The sequence below is a fragment of the Anomaloglossus baeobatrachus genome, chromosome 2, assembly GCF_048569485.1.
Source record: "Anomaloglossus baeobatrachus isolate aAnoBae1 chromosome 2, aAnoBae1.hap1, whole genome shotgun sequence".
NCBI lineage: Eukaryota > Metazoa > Chordata > Amphibia > Anura > Aromobatidae > Anomaloglossus > Anomaloglossus baeobatrachus.
The window spans coordinates 420591698-420604105 of NC_134354.1; the positions used below are offsets into that span (position 1 = coordinate 420591698).

At 48.4% G+C, this 12408-nt stretch overlaps 3 non-coding genes and 3 pseudogenes across 3 annotated transcripts; all 6 read right to left on the reverse strand.

The window, feature by feature from the left end:
• Positions 1-3705: 3705 nt before the first annotated feature.
• Positions 3706-3912, reverse strand: LOC142292555 (U2 spliceosomal RNA; annotated as a pseudogene).
• A 1373-nt stretch (positions 3913-5285) lies between these two features.
• Positions 5286-5476, reverse strand: LOC142293278 (U2 spliceosomal RNA). Its single transcript, XR_012751253.1, has one exon. It is a non-coding gene; the product is annotated as a U2 spliceosomal RNA (small nuclear RNA).
• Positions 5477-6590: 1114 nt separating this feature from the next.
• LOC142293292 (U2 spliceosomal RNA) lies at positions 6591-6781 on the reverse strand. The gene has a single exon (XR_012751264.1). It is a non-coding gene; the product is annotated as a U2 spliceosomal RNA (small nuclear RNA).
• Positions 6782-7895: 1114 nt separating this feature from the next.
• Positions 7896-8068, reverse strand: LOC142292616 (U2 spliceosomal RNA; annotated as a pseudogene).
• Positions 8069-9476: 1408 nt separating this feature from the next.
• LOC142293166 (U2 spliceosomal RNA) lies at positions 9477-9669 on the reverse strand. The gene has a single exon (XR_012751156.1). It is a non-coding gene; the product is annotated as a U2 spliceosomal RNA (small nuclear RNA).
• Positions 9670-11173: 1504 nt separating this feature from the next.
• LOC142292714 (U2 spliceosomal RNA) lies at positions 11174-11300 on the reverse strand (annotated as a pseudogene).
• Between the last annotated feature and the right edge of the window lie 1108 nt (positions 11301-12408).

Below are 12408 nucleotides of genomic sequence, written 5' to 3' on the forward strand. Positions count from 1 at the left end.
TTTGATAAAATGTAATAAAATCTGATAAAATCTGTGGGTCATTTAAAAGGGACACATTCATTTTCCAAGTTTTCTTACCACACTTCTTGTTTTCATTTGTTTTGACACTAAAAGATAAAAGTTTGTGATCTGAAAAAATATTGGTTAAAACTTCACATTTCGTAGGTATTATTTTGTCTGAACCAAAGATAAAATCTATCCTTGAGCTACAAATAGCATTGCTCCAGGTGAAACCGGCGTCCTCCGGGCTACCTCTATTACACTCTTTATATACATCAATTAATCTGGCGTCTTTTATGATGTTACTTAGTATTCCCGAGGTTTTGTCATAATTTCTACTTACAGAACTGGAACGCCGGTTTTCACCTTTTAAAACACAATTAAAATCGCCTGCCAAAATAAAAGGTTCAGAATTATTAATAAATAAAGGTAAAAGCTCTAACATTTCAGTTCTCTCATTTTTATCAGGTGACCCATAAAAATTTAAAAACTGCCATCTTTTACCATGTATAAAAGCTTTAACCAATAAAATGCGACCTGGTAAAATTTCCTGGATAAAATCAATTAAAACATCCCCTTTAAAAAGTATAGCGACCCCTGCTGATCCTATGGCATTAGACCCTGACCAGACGGATGGCCCATGTTTCCACTCTTCCTTATATTTTTGATAAGACATCTTATTTGGGATGTTACACTCCTGTAAAAAGAACACTGATGCAGTAAGGCATGTTAAAAAATTTAAAAGGGCGGTTCTTCTTATTTTAGTTTTTATGCCTCTTACATTAAGAGAAATACCTTTCAGCTCTGCCATCATAAAAAAAGGTTAGTGGGTTAGTAAGAGCAAGAAGTTTACCTATCCGAGGAGCCCGATCAGACCACCGAATTTGCGCTCTCGCTCTCAATCGATCCGACCGTAATGAGCGACTCCGTGGAGGAGGAAAGACTACCACTTGGAAAAGAACCCGACACTACATCGGCGTAGCTCGGAGGGCTGACAGGCACCACGCGCTGGGTCTCCATTGGCTGATCGTTTAGGTCTGTATCAGGTGGGTCCCCTTGAGGCTCCGCCACACCCCCCTGACCTAAGGAAGGTCGTCTTACAGTGGGGGGTTGTGCACATGGCAGAGCCTCTGAGTCCCCGGAGGCAGCAAGGTCCCGAACCCCACCCGAAGGGACAGGGTCCAGGACCCCAGGAGGGGGCCCAGCGTCCACAACCCCTTCCGGAGACGTGTCCATCTGTTCCCCACAAACTGCCCCCACAGAACTATCTTTCTTCTTTTTTCGGGAAACCACTGACCAGTCACCACCCTCGGTATTAGGAGACCCAGACTGCGTGTGGGACTCGGTGTCGACCTTTTGTCGCTCCCTCTTGGTCTTACCGACGGTACCTTTTTGATCTTTCTCAGCCCTCCTTTTGCCTTCCCTGTGGTCATGTAGCCAGCTCTTGTGGTCAGATTTTTTACCCGTCACAGCCTCGGAGGAGCCACCGTCAGGTGGCACACTCTCGCCACCTCCTGAGGCTCCGGGTTGTTGTTCCTCCTCCTGATGGGTGGTCCGATCTGATGGCTCCTGTCCGGATGTGTTGGGCTTTCCCCTCTGCTCCTCCTCCCGGAACCTGTGAGGACATGAAAAATAAAAATGACCAGGGGTCTGACAAAAACTGCATTTCTTTTCCTTTTTACAATCTTTTGTTTCATGATCCTGAGCAGCACAATTCCTACATGTTGACTTACAATGGTCTTTAGCATGGCCATATTTTCCACAGATCCTACAATAAGCGGGCATACCAGAAAAATAAAAATCCCCATTTGTTTGTCCTATCTTGAACCGGGCGGGTGGGAGCTGCACCCCACCCGGTACGTAAGGATTCCTTACGCATTTGACTAAAAATTTCCATTTAGATGTCCATATATTAAATTCATTTAAAATCTTACCAATACACTTAACACTCTTGAAATAAATAGCTAAAAAGGACATGATTTCAGGAGCAGTAACAAAAGGTGAGAATATTTTTACAACAACCATTTTTACCTCATCCAGGACGTGCTCGATAACCTGGATCCCATTTAACACTGGATCATCTTCAACCTGTCTTACCCTGTTCAATACATCTCTGAAAATCCCTTCTCCTGTGAACGTAACATCATAGTCTCCACGTCTGGGGTAGTCCTGGATGGACAAAATTTCTTCCTTCCTCACATGGAGAAGTTTCTCGAGCACGTCCTGGACTACATACCCCAAATTCCTAGAATCGGAACCACCATCCGTAAAGTGGACCCGGACGGTATTTTTCAGCCTCGCAAAGGGAGGCACGAGGTTGGGGTCAACCTCCATGGAAAAACGCAACAAATGCAAATTGCCGCCACTTGCAACCTGCGCACCCAGAGTTCTGTACAGAGAACACCTGAGCGCTGGTGGGGATCGCAACCCGTTACCCTGGGACTAATCCCTCTCCCCAAAAGCAGCAGGCAGGTGAAGCCCACCGAAGTGGACGATCCTGCCAGGCCAAGGAGAGGGGTACCCGAGTGCCCGTCAACTAGGATCTCCTGCCTGAAAAGCACTTGATCTTAGCCAAAAGGCCGAGAAGCGATAACCAGAATTGGTTTGGGCCTCGAGTGGCACCCTGGCCTCAGCCGGACACATCTTAGGGAGAGAGAGTGAGAGGGAGACAAACCCACGCCTACAGAAGACATTTTGTCACCCAAGCCAACCCTTGAAAAGGCTGCTTTGCACAGCAAAAACACGAAGAATGGTGCGCTTTGCAGCCGCCGCCCACTGCAATGAATCTGAATAACTCCTCCTTTTGGGCACAAGCACCTCCCCTGCCCCTTGCAGTCTTTCCAATTCATGATACAAAAAGACGGACAGGACAGGTCGCCTGACTTTCCGTCACTGCCACCCTTTGCCATCCTTACCTGTAGAAAGCCCTTTCATCATCCCCAAACCCTAATCTTTTCCCTTCACTTCCCAGCCCCCAAACCCTGCCCTCTGAACCCTTCTCACCCCCCGCATCCCTTGTCCTGTGATCCCCCTACCACCCGGGAAAAAAACGGCTTGACCCCTCCTTCCACTAGCCCACCCTCCTACCCAAAGAGCAATTTCTGCTGTGCAGCTGTCTTTCTAGGCAGCAGCGCTATTGTGATGTCATCGGGGGGCATTGTGACAAGCCGCCAGTGTTCCGTCTCTTCATGTTGTGCACTGTTCAAACGGAAAATACATCAACAGGCAGACCACAGAAAAGCGTACTAACAAAGGTTAGAGGGGGGGCTTTCTCAGAGGGCTTTTTACAGTTTGTCTATTCCCAATTAGCCGGTTTAGTATACTTAATGAAAGTACTAATTCTTTCATAGGTCACCCATTCTTAGTATTTGACGTTCCTTATATTGCGGTATCAGGCTATGCAGCAGGTTGCAACACACCTGTGGTCACTGCAGCAGCTGACTCCACTTTGTCCAAAAGGGATCTATTCCATTCAATTGCACATGAACTAGATTAGACTGAGAACAAGATACTGCACGGGACATAGCAGAGTTGGTGAAGTTGAGTGGTGATGAGTTTGCTATTTGGATGAATAAAGCAAGTAAAAAGTGAAAAGTGAATGGGCCAAATTGAGGTGCATATGAAGTTGCTTGCTTTCTTTCAATTCGTTAATCGTGCTAATATGAATCAGGTGAATTGAGTTCTGCTTTTGGAAACTGGGTTAAGAAGGGGTGCACCGTTCCTGGAGGTACTGCAATACCAGGTCAATGCGTGGAGTGGACAGAGCAAGCTCTTTTTCCATCTCCCTGTTCTAAAAATCCATTTAATATATGGTCCCCAGATAGGGGACGTATCAGATATTAAACTGATAAGAACAGATTTTTTTTAAGTTGGCTATCCCATCAGGGACAATCCGATCATACCAAAATCGGTCCATCGAGTTTGGATGACAAGTCACCCAATATTTACATAATTGCCCGAAGGCACGCCGGTCACCGCACAAAAGCGACAGTGCCGCGAGTGATCGCCCCCCGAGCCCGGGAACCAACCAGCACAAGGGGACGTAAGCACCAGAAGGCGCAACAATCCCCGAGGCCGGCGGTTGTGCAAGCCTGGGCCCCTCCCAGCCAAGACCAAGGAAAACCCAATGAAGGGACTACACTTGATCTTAGCCAAAAGGCCGAGAAGCGATAACCAGAATTGGTTTGGGCCTCGAGTGGCACCCTGGCCTCAGCCGGACACATCTTAGGGAGAGAGAGTGAGAGGGAGACAAACCCACGCCTACAGAAGACATTTTGTCACCCAAGCCAACCCTTGAAAAGGCTGCTTTGCACAGCAAAAACACGAAGAATGGTGCGCTTTGCAGCCGCCGCCCACTGCAATGAATCTGAATAACTCCTCCTTTTGGGCACAAGCACCTCCCCTGCCCCTTGCAGTCTTTCCAATTCATGATACAAAAAGACGGACAGGACAGGTCGCCTGACTTTCCGTCACTGCCACCCTTTGCCATCCTTACCTGTAGAAAGCCCTTTCATCATCCCCAAACCCTAATCTTTTCCCTTCACTTCCCAGCCCCCAAACCCTGCCCTCTGAACCCTTCTCACCCCCCGCATCCCTTGTCCTGTGATCCCCCTACCACCCGGGAAAAAAACGGCTTGACCCCTCCTTCCACTAGCCCACCCTCCTACCCAAAGAGCAATTTCTGCTGTGCAGCTGTCTTTCTAGGCAGCAGCGCTATTGTGATGTCATCGGGGGGCATTGTGACAAGCCGCCAGTGTTCCGTCTCTTCATGTTGTGCACTGTTCAAACGGAAAATACATCAACAGGCAGACCACAGAAAAGCGTACTAACAAAGGTTAGAGGGGGGGCTTTCTCAGAGGGCTTTTTACAGTTTGTCTATTCCCAATTAGCCGGTTTAGTATACTTAATGAAAGTACTAATTCTTTCATAGGTCGCCCATTCTTAGTATTTGACGTTCCTTATATTGCGGTATCAGGCTATGCAGCAGGTTGCAACACACCTGTGGTCACTGCAGCAGCTGACTCCACTTTGTCCAAAAGGGATCTATTCCATTCAATTGCACATGATCTAGATTAGACTGAGAACAAGATACTGCACGGGACATAGCAGAGTTGGTGAAGTTGAGTGGTGATGAGTTTGCTATTTGGATGAATAAAGCAAGTAAAAAGTGAAAAGTGAATGGGCCAAATTGAGGTGCATATGAAGTTGCTTGCTTTCTTTCAATTCGTTAATCGTGCTAATATGAATCAGGTGAATTGAGTTCTGCTTTTGGAAACTGGGTTAAGAAGGGGTGCACCGTTCCTGGAGGTACTGCAATACCAGGTCAATGCGTGGAGTGGACAGAGCAAGCTCTTTTTCCATCTCCCTGTTCTAAAAATCCATTTAATATATGGTCCCCAGATAGGGGACGTATCAGATATTAAACTGATAAGAACAGATACTACACTTGATCTTAGCCAAAAGGCCGAGAAGCGATAACCAGAATTGGTTTGGGCCTCGAGTGGCACCCTGGCCTCAGCCGGACACATCTTAGGGAGAGAGAGTGAGAGGGAGACAAACCCACGCCTACAGAAGACATTTTGTCACCCAAGCCAACCCTTGAAAAGGCTGCTTTGCACAGCAAAAACACGAAGAATGGTGCGCTTTGCAGCCGCCGCCCACTGCAATGAATCTGAATAACTCCTCCTTTTGGGCACAAGCACCTCCCCTGCCCCTTGCAGTCTTTCCAATTCATGATACAAAAAGACGGACAGGACAGGTCGCCTGACTTTCCGTCACTGCCACCCTTTGCCATCCTTACCTGTAGAAAGCCCTTTCATCATCCCCAAACCCTAATCTTTTCCCTTCACTTCCCAGCCCCCAAACCCTGCCCTCTGAACCCTTCTCACCCCCCGCATCCCTTGTCCTGTGATCCCCCTACCACCCGGGAAAAAAACGGCTTGACCCCTCCTTCCACTAGCCCACCCTCCTACCCAAAGAGCAATTTCTGCTGTGCAGCTGTCTTTCTAGGCAGCAGCGCTATTGTGATGTCATCGGGGGGCATTGTGACAAGCCGCCAGTGTTCCGTCTCTTCATGTTGTGCACTGTTCAAACGGAAAATACATCAACAGGCAGACCACAGAAAAGCGTACTAACAAAGGTTAGAGGGGGGGCTTTCTCAGAGGGCTTTTTACAGTTTGTCTATTCCCAATTAGCCGGTTTAGTATACTTAATGAAAGTACTAATTCTTTCATAGGTCGCCCATTCTTAGTATTTGACGTTCCTTATATTGCGGTATCAGGCTATGCAGCAGGTTGCAACACACCTGTGGTCACTGCAGCAGCTGACTCCACTTTGTCCAAAAGGGATCTATTCCATTCAATTGCACATGATCTAGATTAGACTGAGAACAAGATACTGCACGGGACATAGCAGAGTTGGTGAAGTTGAGTGGTGATGAGTTTGCTATTTGGATGAATAAAGCAAGTAAAAAGTGAAAAGTGAATGGGCCAAATTGAGGTGCATATGAAGTTGCTTGCTTTCTTTCAATTCGTTAATCGTGCTAATATGAATCAGGTGAATTGAGTTCTGCTTTTGGAAACTGGGTTAAGAAGGGGTGCACCGTTCCTGGAGGTACTGCAATACCAGGTCAATGCGTGGAGTGGACAGAGCAAGCTCTTTTTCCATCTCCCTGTTCTAAAAATCCATTTAATATATGGTCCCCAGATAGGGGACGTATCAGATATTAAACTGATAAGAACAGATACTACACTTGATCTTAGCCAAAAGGCCGAGAAGCGATAACCAGAATTGGTTTGGGCCTCGAGTGGCACCCTGGCCTCAGCCGGACACATCTTAGGGAGAGAGAGTGAGAGGGAGACAAACCCACGCCTACAGAAGACATTTTGTCACCCAAGCCAACCCTTGAAAAGGCTGTTTTGCACAGCAAAAACACGAAGAATGGTGCGCTTTGCAGCCGCCGCCCACTGCAATGAATCTGAATAACTCCTCCTTTTGGGCACAAGCACCTCCCCTGCCCCTTGCAGTCTTTCCAATTCATGATACAAAAAGACGGACAGGACAGGTCGCCTGACTTTCCGTCACTGCCACCCTTTGCCATCCTTACCTGTAGAAAGCCCTTTCATCATCCCCAAACCCTAATCTTTTCCCTTCACTTCCCAGCCCCCAAACCCTGCCCTCTGAACCCTTCTCACCCCCCGCATCCCTTGTCCTGTGATCCCCCTACCACCCGGGAAAAAAACGGCTTGACCCCTCCTTCCACTAGCCCACCCTCCTACCCAAAGAGCAATTTCTGCTGTGCAGCTGTCTTTCTAGGCAGCAGCGCTATTGTGATGTCATCGGGGGGCATTGTGACAAGCCGCCAGTGTTCCGTCTCTTCATGTTGTGCACTGTTCAAACGGAAAATACATCAACAGGCAGACCACAGAAAAGCGTACTAACAAAGGTTAGAGGGGGGGCTTTCTCAGAGGGCTTTTTACAGTTTGTCTATTCCCAATTAGCCGGTTTAGTATACTTAATGAAAGTACTAATTCTTTCATAGGTCGCCCATTCTTAGTATTTGACGTTCCTTATATTGCGGTATCAGGCTATGCAGCAGGTTGCAACACACCTGTGGTCACTGCAGCAGCTGACTCCACTTTGTCCAAAAGGGATCTATTCCATTCAATTGCACATGATCTAGATTAGACTGAGAACAAGATACTGCACGGGACATAGCAGAGTTGGTGAAGTTGAGTGGTGATGAGTTTGCTATTTGGATGAATAAAGCAAGTAAAAAGTGAAAAGTGAATGGGCCAAATTGAGGTGCATATGAAGTTGCTTGCTTTCTTTCAATTCGTTAATCGTGCTAATATGAATCAGGTGAATTGAGTTCTGCTTTTGGAAACTGGGTTAAGAAGGGGTGCACCGTTCCTGGAGGTACTGCAATACCAGGTCAATGCGTGGAGTGGACAGAGCAAGCTCTTTTTCCATCTCCCTGTTCTAAAAATCCATTTAATATATGGTCCCCAGATAGGGGACGTATCAGATATTAAACTGATAAGAACAGATTTTTTTTTAAGTTGGCTATCCCATCAGGGACAATCCGATCATACCAACAGCGGTCCATCGAGTTTGGATGACAAGTCACCCAATATTTACATAATTGCCCGAAGGCACGCCGGTCACCGCACAAAAGCGACAGTGCCGCGAGTGATCGCCCCCCGAGCCCGGGAACCAACCAGCACAAGGGGACGTAAGCACCAGAAGGCGCAACAATCCCCGAGGCCGGCGGTTGTGCAAGCCTGGGCCCCTCCCAGCCAAGACCAAGGAAAACCCAATGAAGGGACTACACTTGATCTTAGCCAAAAGGCCGAGAAGCGATAACCAGAATTGGTTTGGGCCTCGAGTGGCACCCTGGCCTCAGCCGGACACATCTTAGGGAGAGAGAGTGAGAGGGAGACAAACCCACGCCTACAGAAGACATTTTGTCACCCAAGCCAACCCTTGAAAAGGCTGCTTTGCACAGCAAAAACACGAAGAATGGTGCGCTTTGCAGCCGCCGCCCACTGCAATGAATCTGAATAACTCCTCCTTTTGGGCACAAGCACCTCCCCTGCCCCTTGCAGTCTTTCCAATTCATGATACAAAAAGACGGACAGGACAGGTCGCCTGACTTTCCGTCACTGCCACCCTTTGCCATCCTTACCTGTAGAAAGCCCTTTCATCATCCCCAAACCCTAATCTTTTCCCTTCACTTCCCAGCCCCCAAACCCTGCCCTCTGAACCCTTCTCACCCCCCGCATCCCTTGTCCTGTGATCCCCCTACCACCCGGGAAAAAAACGGCTTGACCCCTCCTTCCACTAGCCCACCCTCCTACCCAAAGAGCAATTTCTGCTGTGCAGCTGTCTTTCTAGGCAGCAGCGCTATTGTGATGTCATCGGGGGGCATTGTGACAAGCCGCCAGTGTTCCGTCTCTTCATGTTGTGCACTGTTCAAACGGAAAATACATCAACAGGCAGACCACAGAAAAGCGTACTAACAAAGGTTAGAGGGGGGGCTTTCTCAGAGGGCTTTTTACAGTTTGTCTATTCCCAATTAGCCGGTTTAGTATACTTAATGAAAGTACTAATTCTTTCATAGGTCGCCCATTCTTAGTATTTGACGTTCCTTATATTGCGGTATCAGGCTATGCAGCAGGTTGCAACACACCTGTGGTCACTGCAGCAGCTGACTCCACTTTGTCCAAAAGGGATCTATTCCATTCAATTGCACATGATCTAGATTAGACTGAGAACAAGATACTGCACGGGACATAGCAGAGTTGGTGAAGTTGAGTGGTGATGAGTTTGCTATTTGGATGAATAAAGCAAGTAAAAAGTGAAAAGTGAATGGGCCAAATTGAGGTGCATATGAAGTTGCTTGCTTTCTTTCAATTCGTTAATCGTGCTAATATGAATCAGGTGAATTGAGTTCTGCTTTTGGAAACTGGGTTAAGAAGGGGTGCACCGTTCCTGGAGGTACTGCAATACCAGGTCAATGCGTGGAGTGGACAGAGCAAGCTCTTTTTCCATCTCCCTGTTCTAAAAATCCATTTAATATATGGTCCCCAGATAGGGGACGTATCAGATATTAAACTGATAAGAACAGATTTTTGATTTAATGAAGCTTTCCAAAGCACCGCAAAAAATGCATGACCGAAGTCACACCAAAAACAGTGCAAAGGCTAGGATTCGTGTGGACCCCTCCGTGAGGAGAGGGTCCCCAAAAATCAACCCCGTCCCTCCGAGCCAGAAGGCCACAGCAAGGGTCAGGGATCTTCGGTGCTCCCCCAAGCCGAAGCCTGGTTGAGCCTTGTCGTTGCTCCCAGCGTCCACCCAGGCATCTTACCCAAGTGGAGTAGAGAGCTACTAGTTGTTGGTTTCGCAGCCGAAACTGCCCGGACCGTCAACCGGTGTTGGTTTCTCAGCCCAAGGCTAACCGGACCTCCAACCGGGTGTTGGTTTCTCAGCCGAAGCTGACCCGGACCTCCAACCGGGTGTTGGTTTCTCAGCCGAAGCTGACCCAGACCTCCAACCGGGTGTTGGTTTCTCAGCCGAAGCTGACCCGGACCTCCAACCGGGTGTTGGTTTCTCAGCCCAAAGCTGAACGGACCTCCGACCATGATTATAAAAATTTTCCTTCCTAGCCAGAAGGCCGGGATAGAGCAATATGCTCAGAAAGTATGAAAGGGCAAGGTACGGTGTGCTACAGAGCCCAAGGCTCGCCGGGGTCCCAAGCCAGCAAGCTCAGACTCACTCCAGGGTCGTCAGTCCTGGGGCACATTGCACCATAGCCCCCACACTTACTCAGTCTAATAGCCTCGATCCTGGTAGGGCCATGTTTTCCTCTAGATGAATATACTATACATTAAGAGTACTAGCAAGCGCAACCTTCCAGTGTGCATTGCATCTGCCGAGCCTCACAGATTTTGATTTAATGAAGCTTTCCAAAGCACCGCAAAAAATGCATGACCGAAGTCACACCAAAAACAGTGCAAAGGCTAGGATTCGTGTGGACCCCTCCGTGAGGAGAGGGTCCCCAAAAATCAACCCCATCCCTCCGAGCCAGAAGGCCACAGCAAGGGTCAGGGATCTTCGGTGCTCCCCCAAGCCGAAGCCTGGTTGAGCCTTGTCGTTGCTCCCAGCGTCCACCCAGGCATCTTACCCAAGTGGAGTAGAGAGCTACTAGTTGTTGGTTTCGCAGCCGAAACTGCCCGGACCGTCAACCGGTGTTGGTTTCTCAGCCCAAGGCTAACCGGACCTCCAACCGGGTGTTGGTTTCTCAGCCGAAGCTGACCCGGACCTCCAACCGGGTGTTGGTTTCTCAGCCGAAGCTGACCCAGACCTCCAACCGGGTGTTGGTTTCTCAGCCGAAGCTGACCCGGACCTCCAACCGGGTGTTGGTTTCTCAGCCCAAAGCTGAACGGACCTCCGACCATGATTATAAAAATTTTCTTTCCTAGCCAGAAGGCCGGGATAGAGCAGTATGCTCAGAAAGTATGAAAGGGCAAGGTACGGTGTGCTACAGAGCCCAAGGCTCGCCGGGGTCCCAAGCCAGCAAGCTCAGACTCACTCCAGGGTCGTCAGTCCTGGGGCACATTGCACCATAGCCCCCACACTTACTCAGTCTAATAGCCTCGATCCTGGTAGGGCCATGTTTTCCTCTAGATGAATATACTATACATTAAGAGTACTAGCAAGCGCAACCTTCCAGTGTGCATTGCATCTGCCGAGCCTCACAGATACTACACTTGATCTTAGCCAAAAGGCCGAGAAGCGATAACCAGAATTGGTTTGGGCCTCGAGTGGCACCCTGGCCTCAGCCGGACACATCTTAGGGAGAGAGAGTGAGAGGGAGACAAACCCACGCCTACAGAAGACATTTTGTCACCCAAGCCAACCCTTGAAAAGGCTGCTTTGCACAGCAAAAACACGAAGAATGGTGCGCTTTGCAGCCGCCGCCCACTGCAATGAATCTGAATAACTCCTCCTTTTGGGCACAAGCACCTCCCCTGCCCCTTGCAGTCTTTCCAATTCATGATACAAAAAGACGGACAGGACAGGTCGCCTGACTTTCCGTCACTGCCACCCTTTGCCATCCTTACCTGTAGAAAGCCCTTTCATCATCCCCAAACCCTAATCTTTTCCCTTCACTTCCCAGCCCCCAAACCCTGCCCTCTGAACCCTTCTCACCCCCCGCATCCCTTGTCCTGTGATCCCCCTACCACCCGGGAAAAAAACGGCTTGACCCCTCCTTCCACTAGCCCACCCTCCTACCCAAAGAGCAATTTCTGCTGTGCAGCTGTCTTTCTAGGCAGCAGCGCTATTGTGATGTCATCGGGGGGCATTGTGACAAGCCGCCAGTGTTCCGTCTCTTCATGTTGTGCACTGTTCAAACGGAAAATACATCAACAGGCAGACCACAGAAAAGCGTACTAACAAAGGTTAGAGGGGGGGCTTTCTCAGAGGGCTTTTTACAGTTTGTCTATTCCCAATTAGCCGGTTTAGTATACTTAATGAAAGTACTAATTCTTTCATAGGTCGCCCATTCTTAGTATTTGACGTTCCTTATATTGCGGTATCAGGCTATGCAGCAGGTTGCAACACACCTGTGGTCACTGCAGCAGCTGACTCCACTTTGTCCAAAAGGGATCTATTCCATTCAATTGCACATGATCTAGATTAGACTGAGAACAAGATACTGCACGGGACATAGCAGAGTTGGTGAAGTTGAGTGGTGATGAGTTTGCTATTTGGATGAATAAAGCAAGTAAAAAGTGAAAAGTGAATGGGCCAAATTGAGGTGCATATGAAGTTGCTTGCTTTCTTTCAATTCGTTAATCGTGCTAATATGAATCAGGTGAATTGAGTTCTGCTTTTGGAAACTGG